At 43.6% G+C, this 18,256-nt stretch overlaps 1 protein-coding gene across 3 annotated transcripts in view; it reads left to right on the top strand.

The window, feature by feature from the left end:
- The first annotated feature begins 11,411 nt into the window (after positions 1 to 11,411).
- IGF1 (insulin like growth factor 1) overlaps positions 11,412 to 18,256 on the top strand; it is a 68,569-nt gene continuing 61,724 nt past the window's right edge. For 2 of the 3 annotated variants that reach the window (XR_006415782.1, XR_006415783.1), the window contains exon 1: positions 11,414 to 11,465. The gene's annotated coding sequence lies outside the window, so the exon portion shown is untranslated. Of the gene's footprint in view, positions 11,466 to 18,256 lie in introns of all 3 variants that reach the window. The other variant, XM_044441162.1, reaches the window with a different exon arrangement.

The raw sequence follows: 18,256 nt of genomic DNA on the forward strand, positions 1-18,256 counted from the left end.
AACCCTTTTTATTTTCCCATCATTTTAATGTCTAATTGGTTTTATTCTGGGTTTTATTACTGAAGTTGGTTGCAGTGCCTTGTTTTGTTTTATTTTTCTTTTCTTTTTCTTGTAAGCTGTCCCGAGATGCTTGTAGTGGATGGCCTATAAAAGCTTTTAATAAACAAGCAAGCAAGCTTGGATGGTGAGCACCAACCAAATTGGTGCCAAAATAGCCCTACTGAAAATCAAAATGGAGGTATCAGTGTTTTCAGAGGATCCCTGAGATGTGCAGAAGTACAGACAAAAGGAAGGTGCTCACATACATGTTTGCACGTCCACACATACAAAATCCAAAAGAGGCCAATGAGAGGGGAACATTCTCAATAGCCACAGAAAGTCAAGTGTCAGCTGAAAAAGAAAAACAGAAGTAGGGAGTGAAATGCTTTGTTTGGGGGTGAAGGCTGGGCTTGTGGGGAACAGAGGGCTCTAGAAGGATACAGAGGATCTGACCACCAGAGGACTCACAAATTTTCTTTTGATTTTGGCTATTTTTTCTTACGTCAAATGCTCCCAAGTGTAAAATGGAGGCAAGCCAAAATACAGTTAGACTGGTAGAAAACAAAGAGCAAAGCAGTCATACATACATCCTGGAAAAAAATGACCAACAATTCATGAACTAAAACGTCAGTCCCTAAGGAAACGTGATTAGGAAAAGGACTGTGGTTGAAAGGAATTTCTATATGCATCAACAGCAAACATCAACAAGGTCTTATGGGGTGAGTGAAAGTTTGTTTCCAAATAATTCCGTTTCAGCTGTTTACTCAGATAACATCTCCAAGGAAGCCAAAGGAGAGACTGAAAAAGAGAATCCAAAAAGGTGGGGGGCAGGAGAAGATTGAGTGGAAAGATGGGAGCAGGCATTAGGAAAAATGCCAACAGCCAAAAACTGAGTTCAAGCACATAAGTACAGCTCTCCTGGCCAGAGGAAATACCCAGCATCCTGCTTCTCACAGTCACTTGGGAGAGTGGAGTGAAGGTTCACAGGGTCCAAGTGCCAAGACTTTCTAATTAGCAGGAGTGCTGATGTCTTCTGCCTCCCACCTCAGGCATCAGAGTTCCTTCTAAGCTATTCAGAAGCAGCTGGGTGGCAGGAAATGGATCTTCCTAGCAGAACTATACTGCTGCAAGCTAGCTCTGTTGTAATTTGGGATATTTTCAGGTGGCTTGACCCAGAATGAGTGACTAAGTCCCATGCTCTTTACAAAAGACATGAATAATTGGAAAGCCAGTATGGCATAGTGGTTGGAATGTTGGACCGAGGACTGGGAGATCTGGGCTCTGGCCCTCCCTTGTTTATGAAGTTCCCTGGGTGACTTTGGGCTGACCCCTCACTCTCAGCCTAACCTCCCGCACAGAATTGTTGCTGTGAAGAGAAAAGGAGAGTGAGCAGGGAATGTGTAAGCCACTTTGGGTTCTGAAATGAAGAGCTGCCTACATTTTTGGACTCTCTTTGGAGGTGGGGCTATTGGAGCTCTAGTGATGAGTGCCTGTACTTCAGAATTTACTACAGCTCACACTGGCCAACCAGATGCTTCCAGGATATCAAGTCACCAGCTTGCACTCACATTAAAGCTGCACCTGGTTTTCGGAATCCTGCTGAAGTTTTCGGAAACCTAGTGCTTGTCAACTTGGAGGCACCATAGCTCATCCTTTCCAAAATCTGGTGCCCCAGAGATGCTGTGAGCATCAGGTTCAGAGAAGACTCATAACTGCCAGTCACAGATAGACGTGTCCTCCATGAATTTATCCAAGGTTGGAACCCTGGGCCCACATTTGTTGGAACAATTCCCACTGAGCTCTGTGGATCCTCCAATTGAGTAAAGGTGCACAGGATCACCTTTGGAAGATCTGACTGGGTGTTTCAGGTCATTGGTTTGTGGCCCCAAAGTATGCACGACTCAACACATGAAAACTGAGGAGAAAAGAGCTCACCAGTAGTTGTTGTTGTTAGTTGCGAAGTCGTGTCCGACCCATCGCGACCCCATGAATAGCATTCCTCCAGGCCTTCCTGTCTTCCACCATCCCCCAGAGTTCACTCAAGCTCACACCAACTGCTTCAGTAGGAAGACTGAAAAAGAAATCTTATTAGTAACAGCTTCTTTAAGTATTTATTTATTAGATTTTTTTCTTCTAACAAAGACAAAGCAGTTTACATCATTCTCCACCTGCCGCTCTCAAGCTTATCCTCACAACAACCCAGTAAGGTAGGTTGGGCTGAGAGTCTGTGACAGACCCAAAGTCAGCCAAATGGCTCCATGGCCAAGTGGGAACTAGAACCCAGAGGGCCTGAGTCCCAGTCCTGCACTCTAACCACTTCACCACACTGGCTCTCTTTGTCACGGTCTCAACTGCCTTCTTCTCATGTTTCATGCAATAGGCTTACCTGCTTCTTTATTTGGATTCTTGTACAAAGAAGCCAAAATGGCAATCTGTTTGCAAGCCATGTTAAGAGAAAAGGAACAGGACCAGTTGCCAGGGCACATACCTGTAGATGTCCGCTTTTGGCTTGATAGTACTCTAAACGTGGCAGACAATTGTGCTGCATCCTGCCCTGTTAATCCACTCAGTCCTTGCAGCCACTTTCACTCCGCATCTCACCAGCCCAAAGGAGAAGAACCCTCATTTTGCCATGCAACAAGCTCTTGGGGAGGAGGCTAGACAAGGAGGGAAGGACAAAGTCTAGTGTTTCCAAATATACGGTCCTGCTCTAGCATCCAGAGTCCCAGAGGCACCGTGCAGTTGCTGGGAAAGAAGTACTAGAGGAAGGGCTAAAGAAAATTGGCAGGCTGCACCATGCCCCAATTCAGCAGAGCTTTTAAAACATAGACAAGGGTTTCCAAGTTGCAACAGGGAGATAATGTGTTCTATGACCATGGGGTACTGCTCAATAAAACAGGCATGATATTATGACTTGGTAGCATTCTTATAACTCTGTATAAGATAGGCCATCAGGTGCTTCTTCTGACTGGGAATCCTTTCAGAACCAGTATGATTTAGTGGTCAAGAGTGCCGAATTGACAGTCCAGAGAGGTGTTCTGGTCTCCAGTCAACCATCAAGCTCACTGGGCCAGTCACTGATTCACAGCCTAACATCCCTCACAGGGTTGTTGTGAGGATAAAATAGGAGGCGGATTGGGTTGATTTTCTTGCAGGAAAAAGTGGGATATTAACTCTTTGTTACAAAACCAGAAGGTCACATTTGTAGCAGTTCTTAGGAATCTGTTTAATGGATCAAAGTTATATTCCTGACCTACATTATACAGAGAAAAATTATTTGCAGCCAAAGAAATAATTTGCTTCTCTTCTTCCATACCAAGTCATCTTTTTTCACTTTCATACTGACTGTGGTTTCTAGGAAATATGTAGACCTTCGAACATGAGTAAATAACTTTCTTATCAAATCTCCCACAGGATCCTTTTAAACCCTGATAAGATAAAAAAACGGACAAACTTGCCAAATCCTGCCAGCACCTCAGTGGACTTGTGCGTCAACAGGGCTACTGCACAAGTCAAAGCATAAAGTCCTCTGTGAATATTTTGCCTTTTTCTCACTCTGCAATGAGTAGGTCCTGGGAAGGTTCTCATTTAGCCTTAAGACTTGCATGAGGGGATCCTTCTGCCCCTGCTGCACTGTGCGAGGGAGGACTGCATCTGATCCTGGAGCTCCCCCCCACCACCACATACACACATATGGACTGCCCCACCATTGAGCATGTTAGATGTGGAACCATAGGCCTGACATATAGGATGGATGTCTTGCATGCAGTGAGAAATGGAAGGGCAGTGAGTAGCACATGTATGCGTGGAACGGAATATCTTAGGAATAGACATGGCTAGCTGAACCTGAATAGCAACACTCCATATCATAACTGTTCAATATTCATACATACATACATATATATATATATATTGTATAGGTCCCACCTCTTAGATTTGTATCGAACAAACAATATTTATTTTTTTCCCTCTTGCAAGGAACCCAGCATGCACATGGGTTACGAGTTCTTACTCCCCCCTAACCTCTCAACAAACCAAGGAGTCAAGTAAGACAGAAAGTCAATGACTGGCCCAAGTTGCCTTTGTAAGATTCGTGGCCAGGAGGAGGGTAGGCCCCAAATCTTCCAAGTCCCAGTCCAACACTCTAACCATTATCTCTATCGTCTCTCTTGCTTTGGTTAAAAGCAGCTATGGTGGGGGGTGAATTGGATTCCTTCCTCTGGGTATTCTTAACCCCTTTCTTATATGCTGTTTTCCTGACAAATTCCGCCATTCAAAGCTGTCCTTAAATAAATTTGGACAGGAGAGTCCATGCTTCTTCCTGCCTTTAATTCCCACGCTGTGTCATCTCATGGGAAATAGTACAGAAAATGACACAGGAGGACTAGGTTAATAGCCAGCATTGTGACTATTATGGCTCTTTTTAACCAAATTGTGCCCAAAATAGGAATGGATTAATTTGCCCATTTCAGTTTCTCTCTGTTTCCATTTTTTCTACTCTAAGTTCATCCCAAAAGTATTTGGAAAATTTGCATTAAAATGTGTAGGCCTTTTCTGTACATTTTTTCCTAAAAGACATTTATTTGTGAGATTTCTTTCCATTAATTAATCCTGTTAATGTTATTTTCATGAACAAGCATATGTTCGTTTTCCCTTTCCATAATATATGCATTTTGACTAGAGGAACTCCATGTCAAAATTCAGAGAAGGGTGCATTAGATAAATTCACAATGAAATAGAAACTGAATGAATTTCCTACCCATTCCTAGTTTAGATCTTAAATGAACTTTAGGCATCAATCTGAAATGAGGAAAGTGATTTATTATATTATGGGACTGGAACACAGAGTGTTTGTGTGGGGGAAAAGGGGGTTGGTGGTAAGTCATTTGTCCTCATTGCACTATCTTGGATGGCCAATTTGCAAGGAGGGCCGGGCTCCTGCACCTGAACGATCTGTGTTATACAACAATGGCAATGGCAACAACAACAACAACCACTGGGCCCAACACTGCCCAACAGTGTTTCAGGAAACAGGACAGACTGTGATTATCAAAACTAACTGGGTTCTGACAACACAATAGCCTGCATATTCGACAGCTGGGTGTAGGTTGATGTTGAGCCATAGGTGGCTGCTGAAATGTGGATTATCGTGCTGTCTGAACCCCGCTGTGTTAACTAGCAGTGAAGAGGACCCATGGTTTATTGCTGGGTTGTTGACCATAATTTGTTAGCATGGCTGCATTCAGACAACATGATAGCCCCCTTTTCAGCGGCAACTCATGGTTCCATGATGACTCACACTCACCCTTTATAGTGTGTTATTGTGCTGTCTGAACCCAGTCACTGTAACTCCAAGATTAAAATAAAATTATTGTTCAGTGGAATCCTATAGCATATATGGTTATTTAGAAGTAAGCCCCACTAAGTTCAGGGGTATAGGATTACAGCCTCCATGATTCCTAATATTTACCAAATGCTGATAAACAAGTGATCTGAGGTTGGCCAATAGCCTAGCCTGTTCACATGCCTTAACCAGCAGTTGGCTCTGGGCAAATCAGCATTTTCTCCAGTGTGGAGATAGTCATTACCACCTGGTTATGTCTGCACACCGAGCATTGGCACGCAGCAACTGTTGCCATGTAAAAAGTTGGCAACACAACCAACTTCAACCACACTGGGATCTTCACATGAAGAATATGATACAGATCTGATGCGCAGATTACAGTTTCGATGTAAAACTGTGATGGAATAGCAGAAATATGTTATCTAGCATGACCACTTTCACACACACACACGCACACACACACACAGAGCACCAAGACAGAGGTGATATGCTTTTAACACACTCATGACAGACAGAAATTCAACGGGCCTATCTGTCAATACTGAAGGAAGAATTCCTTCACCCGCTGAATTATTATGGTATGTAGTGTTTTTGAAGGAAGAAAATAATGACAACCCTAACAGCATCTAAGCTTTGCTTGTGTTATGTTTTCTGCAGCATAATAAACAGGGATGGTTTTCCTTTGTCATTTCAGTTTGTGAGATGGTTCTTGAAGACACAGTGACAGGACTAGTAAAAAAAAGCAACACTAGTAGCATCTAAGACCGAGCTGGCTTCCCTCACTAGTTTCAGGAAACTGAAGCTGAGCTGAAACAAGCACAACTGCTTCCATTTCTTTGGACTTCTCTGGAACTAGAGATACTGAATACAGGTAGTAGCTGTACCTTTAACAGTATACACAGTTATACACTGAACAGAGCTTCTGCATAAAGTGTTATTTATTTTCCTCCTATTCAGCCACTAACTATGCAGGATCTTTCTAGCATCAAGAAAGTTTGCAGCTATAATAATTCTGATCCTGAGAAGCAAATGTGACAAAACAGAGGCTGACATAATTTGGACACATCATGAGAAGGGAAAACTCTCTGAGGAAGACAATAATGCTGGCGAATGCTGAAGGTACAAGAAGAAAAGGAAGACCAAACATAAGATTCCATTAAGGAAGCCACTCCACTGAGTTTGCAAGAGCTGGGCAGAGCTGTCATGGATAGGACATTTTGGAGGACTTTCATCCGTAGGGTTGCCAGAGACAACTTGACAGCACATAACAAGACTCCATCACATATAGATGTCAGCAGGTTGAAGAAGGTTGGACTAATTTTTTTTTAATCAATCATATTTTTATTGTGCCTTTCTTCCAAGATACGTATGCTGACATAGGTAGCCCCCATCTGCCTGCCCAGTCTGTCAGGACTGACTTAAGGTCTGAAGGATCCCTCTTCAAAGCATGCTTTGTATGTGAGCAAGATCTGGTGTGCTTGTCACGGATGGCACCAGCTTTCCAAGCGGTTGCTGTTCTGATTTCCCATAATATCACATTGGAGACATGGTGGACAAATAGGGTGGTTGCTCCCAGATCTAGCTTCTATACAAAATGGAACAGGGAGCCTGGGGTAACCATTGTGTTGGAACTTGCCACGGCCTCAGTGTCTGCTCAAGGAAGCCAGCCATGCTGACACTGGCCATCTACCACATACATTTGATTTTAGAGAAAGGTTCTAAAAACTAAGGTTCTTAGAACAACCTTGTGGAAGAGAGAGTGACTCGCCCCAGGTTAGTCCTTGAGCTTGTGGATATTTGAACCTGGGTTCCCCTGATTTAGTTCCACAATTCTAAACCAACTTTTCCCAACCTGATGCTCATCATACTGAAAGAGGTAAGGCAAGGCGAGTGCGTGTGCTATCTTCCACACACATTGCCCTTCCTAAGCATAGATCTGTCTATCCGCTTCCAAAATGAAAGCGCAGATTGTGCCCGTGAAATTACATTGTTAATTCTCAGTGATTAAGACTTCGAAGTCAAGTCTGCATGATATATAAAAACAGCTGTCTTGGAGCATATTGCAAACTACTCACACATCTACTGGATTCAAATAGCATCATAACCTAAGAGAATGCATGGCTGACCCACATGTGTTCTTCAGGTCGGTTTGCATATTTGTGGGGAGGGGAGGCATGAGGACAAAGGCAAGCACAAGTTCCTTCAGATTCCGTGTGGTGTGACAGCAACGTCACCATGTTACCTGCTCAGGAGCCCGGTTTTTAAGGGCCCTTACTTCTCTGCTTTTAGCCACAGGTTGTCCTGCAGTTGTAGCCATGTAATAATCTTTCTCTCCATGCATTAAAGCAGACTTTCCCAACCGGGTACCCTTCAGAGGTGTTGGACTACAACTTCCAGAATGCACTCCCAGCTATAAGAGTTATTGACCAACATTCCTGGAGAGTACCAGGTTGGTAAAGGCCGTCATAAAGAGCTTCACTTGTCTGTTCCTACCATTCAAAGTATTGGAGCCTGGAACTTGAAGCCAGGAACCTTCTGCTGACTTCCTCCTTCAGTGAGCTGCAGCTAATTCTCCTTTTCCTATGCTTAACCCCTCGGATTAATTGTTACTTTAAAATAAGCAACATGCAGAAGCAAACTCTCAGGAAGCAATAAGGGACAGCAAAGGAAGGAGAAGGGCTGTGGCTCACTGGAAGAGCACCTGCTTTGCACGCAGAAGGTTCTGGCTTCTGTCACCAGCATCTCCAGTTAAGCACTGGGGAAGAAGTCCTGCCTGCAATCTGGACAGCCTCCGCTGGTTGCTGTTGACAGCACTGAGCTGGATGGACCAAGGATCTGACTAGTTGTCTCTATTCCTATGCATTCAGCCATAGCAAAACAGAAAAACAAAACCTGCGCTCTGTTTTGTTTTTTAAGAAATGGTACCAGCTCGTGCTGCAGTAGGAAGAGCATAAAGTGATTTAACAACCATAAAGAAGCCCCCATCAGGCCCGCTCTATGGATCAGATTGCAAACTGTCACTTCAGGGTTAATGCTGGCAAGAGCCAGGTTTCGAGGATGGCTCAGTGCACAACCGTGCCCAGCAGGTTCCTGGATCCTCTGAGGCAGAGGTGCATGAGCTGCTCTCTGGTGTCTATTGCAGCCGGCTAAAACGTGATATGTGCATTTCATTTCCCGTTGCAGCCTCAGTTTCCTTGACTTCTTAAACTATGGTGTTTCCACCCTGCTCCCCGCTTCCCTTCACTAATGTGCGTTCTTTTAAGGAGGGAGGGGATTTTTAAAAAGTGCTTTCGTGCTCCAGTTTCAAAATGCAAAGGTATGATGTTATTTGTCACCGTGCCCAAAAAAGTCCTTATTCAGTAACTTTGCCAGAAGAGGGAGAGAGAGAGAGAAAGAGAGAGAGAGAACGCAAATGTTCCCCCAGCTGTTTCCTGTCTACAGTGTCTGTAATGTAGCTAAATGCAAGGATTTTCTCTAAATCCCTCTTCTGTTTGCTAAATCTCACTGTCACTGCTAAAATCAGAGCAGATCGAGCCTGCGCAATGGAATAAAAAGTCCTCAATATTGAAATGTGAAATTGCTCTCAACAACTCACCTCTCTGGATTTCTTTTTTCTTTTTTTCTCCCCCACCCCCTCTCATTATTTCTGCTAACCAATTCATTTCCAGAGTTTTCACTTAAGAAGCAATGGGAAAAATCAACAGTCTTTCAACACAATTATTTAAGTGCTGCTTTTGTGATTTCTTGAAGGTAAATCTTTCTTCCTATTTGATTTCTTTAAACAATAGTAATAATAATTTTACTGTGTGTGATCTGATTCTGGCTAGAAGTCTGTGAGGCACTTTTCGGTGACATTATTTCTGTACTGGGAATTTCTGTACTGAACTGCTGAAAAGGGCTGAGGAATGATTGCTTGTGTGGAGTGTCTGAACAGAAGTAACTGTGAAGGTAAATCTATTGCAGGTACATAAGAATTAAACTTGGGTTGGGGAAACTTTTTTTTGCAAAAATTCTGGCTCTGTCATATCTGAAATTTCCACTGACATCATTTCTGTAGCTTATGCTGCTGAGCATGGAACCAGAAGTTTTGCATTTCTCTGCAGGTGCAAATGCTGACATTGTGATAGGCATTAGCCATCAGGTACCTGGTTCAATTTTCTAAAATTAATCTGAGCACAGAATTAAAATTGAAGGCAGCTTTCGTGACAGCTGTTTGCTGGCAATGTTGAAATTTGCTTCTTCTCTTTTTTTTCCTTATGCGTTCCTGTTACAGTCAAAATGAAGCTTGTTTTTCCTTTTCTAAAATAGAAACCATCTACAGCTCTTTCTGGTCATGCAGATTCATGTTAAGTTTAAGCAACTGTGCATTAGGGAAAGAAGAAATATCTTCTGATCCAACTTTAAGTTGTCCTTTGCAAGGAGGCTTTTGTCAAGCAAAGTTTGACAAAAAGTAAACATTTTTTAATCTGCTATTACTATGCATTGCTCTTTGGGAACATACACTCTTTTTAGGTAGATTTGGCTTTGGTAGAAGCACTGACCTCTGTTTCTGTCAGCTGGCCTTCACTCAAGTTTCCATTCTCAGAAAAATTATATCCTTCAAGAACCAAGATTTGTTTTGTTTTGTTCCCATTTGTAGGCAGACTTGTGTGCAGCTGACAGAGTCTCCACTTCAAGAAATGCCAATTTAGTTTAGTGTAGTGTAGTTATTTTTTAAACTACCTTTCCTAAATAGGTTGCATCCATTTTATTTTAAGACAGGGGATTTTTATAACATAATTTTACAGTAGAAGAAAACAGTGTGTCATACAAATCTTGCTGAAGTCAACAGCCATGGAAGGGTCAAGACTACAACTGCAAAGTGGTGGCAAACATCCAATGCTCATTTTACTGGAGAGGAAGATCTAAAGTATCCAGTACTTTTAATATAAGCTCTCCAGTACAATAGAGATCCCAAGTGACGAACCAGTTCAGCAGTGGTCTACCACTGCAGCAAATTGAGCCATCCTAGTTTATACCAAAAGACCAATTCCCCAAGAATGATGTGTATATCTAAGCATGTTAACTGCGAACTAAGACTTACTGCCTTCAAGGACTTAAAGTGCGGTCCTGTGTATGTGTCTTCAAAGTAAGTCTCACTCAGTTCAGTGGGACTTACACCCAGGGATATGGGTTTAGGATCGTGGCCCTAGTGAGTATAGTGAAGATAGCAACTGCAGTCCCCAAGTGCTAAAGGAGGGGGGAAATATCTTTAGGAAGAGATAAGAACTAAAATGAGGACTTCTCAAAATATTGGGGTGTGCCACTTGCATTGATTCTGCTAGATCCATGTGGACTGCTAACAGCAATCAACACATTAGTGTCCAAAGACTTCTTGCTCAAATCTTCCTTTGCATTCCTTTGAAGGTATCCATTGTATATACTTCCATATCAGTTACTTGCAGTGTTGTCTTGTACAGTGTAGCTACTAGCATGAAAATTTCCACAGAATGGGTTGATACTTGGACCTTAAGGGTCCCTCTTAAGATAGGCAATCATGTGATTCAGCAGATTTTTCAAAAGCGCGCATGTGTGCGTGGTGTTCCTATTGCCACAGCTATGGCTTTACAAAGCCTTTTCAGTCAACGACGAGCATCCTAGTTTGATACAGTCACGAATCGGCATTCACCCAACTTTCACTCAAGCATTCAGACGCACTGCTTGATTTAAAGCGTCTTGAGGAGGAGGAGCCGGAGGAGGGCAAAGAAGGTGTAAAAGCCATGGAGCAAGCCGTCTGTTGGCTTCCTTATGAGCCACTGTTTTGGACTGCTGCTCTCCAAGAACAGCAGACACCGAATCTTCCCCTGAAGGAGAGAGATCCGTAGAAATTCCAGCTGCAAAATATAAATGGTCATTCATTCTGGGGTGTTTAGTCACAGCCTTGCACAGTACGGAGTCCAAATGTAATCAGATGCTTCAATAAACTCCACCCACTGCCAGGACATGCTTTTAAAGGCCTCTGTTTTCCATTCAATTTGGACACACAATAAATTGGGCACTCCCTGACCTGTTGAAAAGACCAGCAGCCAAATTGTTAATCATTGTAAGTATTTTCTTATAACTCCCACCATCTCATATTGACAGAAAAGAACTATAAAGGTATACATGAAAGATTTCTGTCAGGTTCCTGAATAATCCTTTAAGGGACTATTACATTTTCCAGGCTAAGTTTATAGGCCCATTTGGCCAAGGAACATACAACTCCATTATTATTAATTATTATTATTATTACTACTACTACTATTGTTGTTGCTATTATTTTCCAATCACTGTAAGTCCTTGATTGTTTTGTAATGTGGGGGTGAAGTGTTAAAAGTTCTCAGCTATTACAATGTGTCACTCTTGGCTTGCACCAAAGGGTGAGGGGACAAGGAGACCCTGTCTCATGTCCTAGCACTGGTATTTTCCTTGCAGTGTAGCTCTGCAGCAAAATATCAAAAAATAACATTGTTAAATGAAGTTTATGTTTGAGGTTAGAGCAGATTTGATCCAAGAACAACTTGTTAAATACACAGTGTTCTTCAACAGATATGCAATGCCGTTCCATTGGAACTATGATAGAACTCTTGGAACAGTATCCTTACAAGCAAGATCATGAAATTAGCAGGTGATTTACCTCCATTGTAAACAGTGCTGGGCTTTAATGGGAGTTGTGAGAGAGAGATGATTAAAGCAGGGACTCTCCAGAGATGAACATTAAACCTAGGGGGCCCTTCAGTCTCTTGTTTAAATCATGTTCTTGCATTCAGGATTGCTTGCTGATTTTGCAGACTATTTCTTGAACATGGCAAAGTTGGAGAATGACTCATGTTGTGAACAACAACAACAACACAAGTTTCCTCTCCAATTGCTCCTTGATGTACGTCTTTGGCCTTTGTGTTGGATATTTTCATTGTGGCAATGTCATTATGATGAATGGAAGTGTTGATTTCAGCTTCTATGCCGATTTCTGCTTTGATACTGGCTAGCAATTACTGCAGCTGTCATAGAGATGAGCATTTTTGGAGGAAGGCTTGCATAGAATAAGGACCTGAAAGAGGGTGCAGAGCAAAGGAGATTTCTTTAAATCCTTTAAACATTAAACCCTTTGTGGGATTCTTTCTGTGAAGTTCAGGCCAGTCACTGCTGATGAAAAGTTTGCCCTTACAGCAATAGAAGAATTAGATTTTCCCCACAGGAACAAAAGACACCTGGGATCCTGCTGAAGCTAACCCCATTTCTCAAAACAAGCAGAATCCCCCCTCCCCAAACCCCAGCCATTAAGAATCAACCCTTTTACTATCTCTATAGCCCCATCTGGATTTTGGTTGCATGAGGATATAACAGAATCAGAGGGAACAGAAAGCTGAAAGATGCCCTGTTTATCTATAGATAGGGGCTGAGTTGCAACAACTATTAAAAAGCACAATAGAGATACTGGCATGCTTGAGAAAACCACAATGTTTGCAGAACTACAGGAAATGTTTGGAGAAAAAACCTGTTCGGACAGCAGTAACAAAATCACCCACCAAAAGCAGTCCAGTATTCAGTGGCCACGTACTGCTGAGTGTCTGCTGGGTGAGGAAGGAGGCTGGAATGGGGTAGCCGGGAAGAAGGCTGGCTGGAGCACCACGCAGAGGCACTGTTCACTGCGGAGCCTTTGCTACAGGGCCAGCTCTTGTAGCTGATTGATTTCAAACCTAGCAGGTGTTGAGGTACTCCTAAGCATTCTTGTATCCAGTGAGGCGGGAGAAGAGGTTTTGCACATCTTGTAGTGCTTGTGTTTGCAATTTCCGCCTGGGTCTTCCAACATTCAGTGAAGAATGCGATTAAATTGTCGCCGATGTCCAGGAAAGATCAGTGTGCTGCAACTGCTTTGAGCGGCTCCAGTAACACAAAGCAGCTGCTAATCCCAATTTAAACAGCATTTATACAAGGCTTTAGAGCTGCTTTGGTAGCTGGACCACACCCAATCCGTTTGGCCTTGCGCTTCACAGTTGAACCACACTGTATCTGTTGATTGAAGCCCTCTGAAACCCGGCAGCAGCAAGATGGCGTGGGTTTACCTGTGCGCTGCCAGGACCAACAACCTCGTAGCAGCCTTCCCCAACCTGATGCCCTCCAGGTGTATTGGACTGCAACTCCCATCATATCCAGACAGTATTGCCTTTGCGCTGAGTCATGACCCAACACACCTGGAGGGCTCCAGGTTGGGGAAGGCTGATCTACAGTGTGGCGTGGGCTCCTGTGCATTTAATAGTTGAGCGAGGGGGGTGCATATGGAGAACCGGGGTAACTTTTCTGTTGCAGTCATTGGAGCAGCTGTGCTATAGGGAAAGGCCAAGGCTTTTGCCTAATCTGGCTGCTGCCTTTTCCCTGCACTTTCAGGAAGGGTCTCCATAATAAAGGAGGTGAGGCGAACATCTGGAGACTTTGACTCCAGCCTGTGTTTGCCATATTGGGAATGTGGCAGCTGCAGTACGCACCACACCTGGGGCAAGAGTCAGTTGCAGGCACAGGTAGGCACCTGCCCAGGGTCCACCAGTACGTCCCCAGACTCGCTCCTCCTTTTGACCACTGCCACCTGCTTGTGCAGCCATCTTTGGCTTCAGGCCAGAGAACAGCAGTGGCAGGGCTAAAGAAGGCGGAGTAGTAGACGCTCCTCCCATTTGTCCCCTGGCCCCTGCCTTTGCAACAAGCAAGTCGCAGCAAGAATGAGGAGGAGAAACCAGAACGGCTGGTAAGGGAGGGGGAGGGTCACTGAGGGAGGGAGCCTGTGGAGCTCACCTTGCCTGGCCCTCAGAAACTTGGGACTAGCTGCATGATGAGTAGTTTGGCTTAATCCCTGTCCCATCTCATCCCAGACTAGGGCAGGGTTAGCTACCAGCCAAGGGAGGCCTGAACCAGGCCACCCTGAGGCAGGCACCCTCTTAGTCTTGTTCTCCAGCCTCAAAGGTGTTCAGGTGAGTGGCAGTTGTCCAGTGAAGAAGGAAACGCACTCAGCTCATGCTCAATGGCAATTTGCATCCCAAAGATTTATTTTGCTCTACTGTTCTTATCCTAAAAAGTGCAACACTGATGAATCAGAAACAATAAGGGTGAAACCAAAACAATATACGGTGTCTTAGTCAACAAATACTAACAAATGATAACAGTATAATAAAATCTATTTGTAATCCGCCATTAGAATATAAGAGCATAAGAAGAGTCACGCTGGATCAAGCTTATCTCGTCCAGCGCCCTGTTCACACAGTGGCTAACCAGCTGTTTGTGGGAAGCCAACAAGTGCAGTATAATGACTTTAGGCTTGGATCACCTCTTCCCTTCAATAGCTCTGACCTTATTTTAACAAGCACACCAAGAAACATAGCTGTGTTCTCCGCAGTGTTAATATTACTATCTGCCAGTAAAGTACTGAGAAAATAAATTGGGATGTTATATCCCTATAAAACTCATAATATAAGAGAACATGGGCAAGTGTCTCAACCATAACACTTCTAGAAGGGCTGATCCTTCAGCAGGGAACTTCATTCAGTTCATAAGCAGTCTGGGAAGAAATGGAGATTGTTTTTTAAAAAGTGAATGTAGGAGAAAGCAAAGCAGGCAGATTTGCTCATGCAGGCCAGGTCCTTTCTGTGCTCAGGTCTTTATGTACTTGAATTCAGTCATGCCAGGGCCACCACTGCTCTGTTTCTAAAGGGTTCCTTATCCTTTGCAGCTAGATGGGAGGAAGATATACCCTAATTGGCTCCATAGCTGTACTTGTTGAATTTAGCTAGTATGGAAGGATGAGGAATTCACCTGGCTCGTTTCGTTTGTTTCCTTGCTTGCTTTTTAATAAGAGCATATCAAGATTTGCAAATTTCTTTGAAAATGGGATAGAAAGAACTTGAGATGTGGGAGAAAGCAAAGCTAACAGATGGTTCCACTCCTACTCTCAAGTGTCAAGGTAACCCTGTAAAATGCCCTTCCATAGCTGCTGATGACAATATATTTAGAGCAACCAGAGGGAAGGCTCCTCCACATATGCAAGGCTGGCAGGAGGCTAACAGGCTGATAATCAACCACAGGCAATGGGTGCGCATGTGTGGCCCTCCAGATGTTTTCACCTACAATTTCCATCTGGAGGGCCACAAGTTTCTCACCTCTCTGTAGGCTACATTCTGATGATTAGCAGATACCATTCATGAAAGCTGACAAATTTACCAGATTTGAATCCAAAATGTCTCTAGGACAAGCAGTTGCTTTTCCCAGCTAAGTGGGAAAAGTTGATACAGTGAATAACCAAATAGATGGACTTTCTTATTAATATATTTCAACCAGGGGCAAGCATTCCCCATCAGTCAGCATCAGAGCTGGATCAAGAGGACAGCACAGGTGGACATTTGCCAGGGCCCCAAGTCTAGCTGAGCATTCACCGTCCTAATAGGACTACCATTCACTTTGCACAGAGAATTCAAGTCTCTCAGAGGTATCCTTAGAGAACTTTCAGTTAGCATGACCAAGCTCCAAGGGGGATCCTCTATGGACATTATGCCCAAGACCTACTCCCTAATTTGAAGCTGGGAGTGGTCCTCACCAAAGCTAATTAGCCTAGCAGGGTTGAGGATCAATCCACAGGTGATGCTCAGTTGTTACTTCACACTCTCCAGGGCTGAATCCTACCTTTGAAAGTAACTTCTGAGGCTGAACCCCTGGGTGAAGCTTGGATGAAATTAAGCTCTCATGGCAGGATAATGTTGCTGACTTTTCCATGCCCATTGCTTGACAATACACACTGAAAAGGCAATTCACTCATGCAGATGTGTCCCCACCCTTATGAACTGGCAGCGGAATGTGTTGCATGCTCTTATTAATTCCATGGAGTACCAACCGTGACCCAGAGGCATTTGGGAGCAATGAAGACTGGCAGTGGCTGAAGGCCCCCATTTGACTTTAAAGCAATCCCGGCTGTCAGCAAGGAAATGCGTTAATTTTTCTAAAAAATGGGCCAGAGGGAGAGAGGAAGCATCTTGACAGGCACTGAAAAAGTGTCTGGGGGCACACTGGTGTCCCCAAGCACCATATTGTCTGCTCCTGAGGTACACTATATTGGATGCAATTCCCGTGAAACTTAATCCAAACAAATAAGATTCAATGAGTCGCAAGTACATTGAGACCCTTCCGTCTAATGCTGTCCAAGATCCAGCTGTAGTGGGCAGGGATGCATGCAAACAGCGATCGGGCTAAAAGTAAAAAGGGGGCAAAAATACCCAAACTACCAGCATATTTTAGGTTAACACTTGTACTTCCAGGAATTAAGCCTTAAGAGGGCATTTAAACCTTTTAGAGTGGTGAAAAACTGCATAAAAGACAAGAAAGCACCCAATGCTTGGTGGCTGAAGGAAAAGGCCAGAGCCAAGGAAAGTAGTATGGCTATCTAGGGAACCCAAGACTGGAATCTCAGGTGGGCCGAATTTGGCCCCAGGCACTGTAGTCCCACACCCCCAGTTTAATAGATTCCCTCAACTGCAAGCTGCAGTGCTTAGACCCACTTATTCCCAAGGAAAGCCCACTTTGAATGGGCCTCCTGAGTAAAGGGAAGCATTACCTACAGATCTTTCCAATAAGCAGTTGGCTTACTGTCTGTGTTACTTGTCTACCATTTTTCTTGAGCCACTTAGCTAGTCTGGCTCTTTCGCCACACCAGCCATCTTTCCACATTACTATGTGTGTTGTGCAGCTTGCTTGTAAGAAGCAGCACTGCGTACGCCACCTAGAGTGATGCGTCCAGCTTCCTGGTTCCCAAAGTGGGGTGGGGCCAAAGAAGGAAGGCCAGGGGGAGCCCATAGCCTCTCCTGCCGTTTCTCTCCAGCAACTGGTATCCAGGATCTGTAGTCCAGTGTCCCCTAATGTGACAACATCTTTTGGACTACAATCAGCAGCTTTCTTATCTGTTGGCCATACTAACTGGGACTGGTGGAAGTTAAAGTACAAAGTATCAGTCACCACGTCATTTTTGTGCATGTCTTCCATATACGCATTCCTGTATGGACTCTTGCCTAACAAGCACATTTCTGTAAGCAATTTTCTTAATGTGATGCATTTTGATGCTATATTCCCCAATAGATGCATTTTGAACTGGTGAACATCATTGTAAACCTTGGATAAGTGCAAATTTTGAAGGATAACTTAATTTCAATTTGCATGGTAGCTCAGCAGTGCAAAATTAGACATATTCACATTTAATGTAGAAACTGAATGAACGCTTCCTTCTTGACAATGACTAATAACCACAGACAGAAGATACTGTATATGTGACTTGTCACCTTTTAAAGTTATCTAAGCTACCATCACCACTAGTGGATTTCATAAATTGGTTGCATTTTATGTTGTATGAAGATGTATTCCTTTTAGAGAACTATCCTATGGTCCATTGATATCAGTCTGGTGGAGAGCAGCATAGGATTTCTAGGATTCCTAGGGAAATGATGCTCAGACCTCAGAGTTGGTAATCCATGCTCTGATCTTCCTTTTCTGCTCCTTCCAGACAGTTTGGAAAGAATGGTGCAGGCTGCTTCTCCAAGCTCAGAAAATCAACATCAGATAGGAGGTAAATGAGAGCCAGTGTGGTGTAGTGGTTAAGAGCATGGGACTGGGACTCAGATGATCTGGGTTCTAGTCCCCACTCAGCCATGGAGCCAACTGGGTGACTTTGGGCCAGTCATAGACTCTCAGCCCAACCTACCTCACAGGGTTGTTGTTGTGGGGATAAGTTGGAGAAGGAGAATGATATAAGCTGCCTTGAGCCCTTTGTAGGAAAAAGGCAGGATATAAATCGAAAAATAAATAAATAAATAAATAAATAAATAAATA

The sequence above is a fragment of the Varanus komodoensis genome, unplaced genomic scaffold, assembly GCF_004798865.1.
Source record: "Varanus komodoensis strain SLA01 unplaced genomic scaffold, ASM479886v1 scaffold39, whole genome shotgun sequence".
Lineage (NCBI taxonomy): Eukaryota > Metazoa > Chordata > Lepidosauria > Squamata > Varanidae > Varanus > Varanus komodoensis.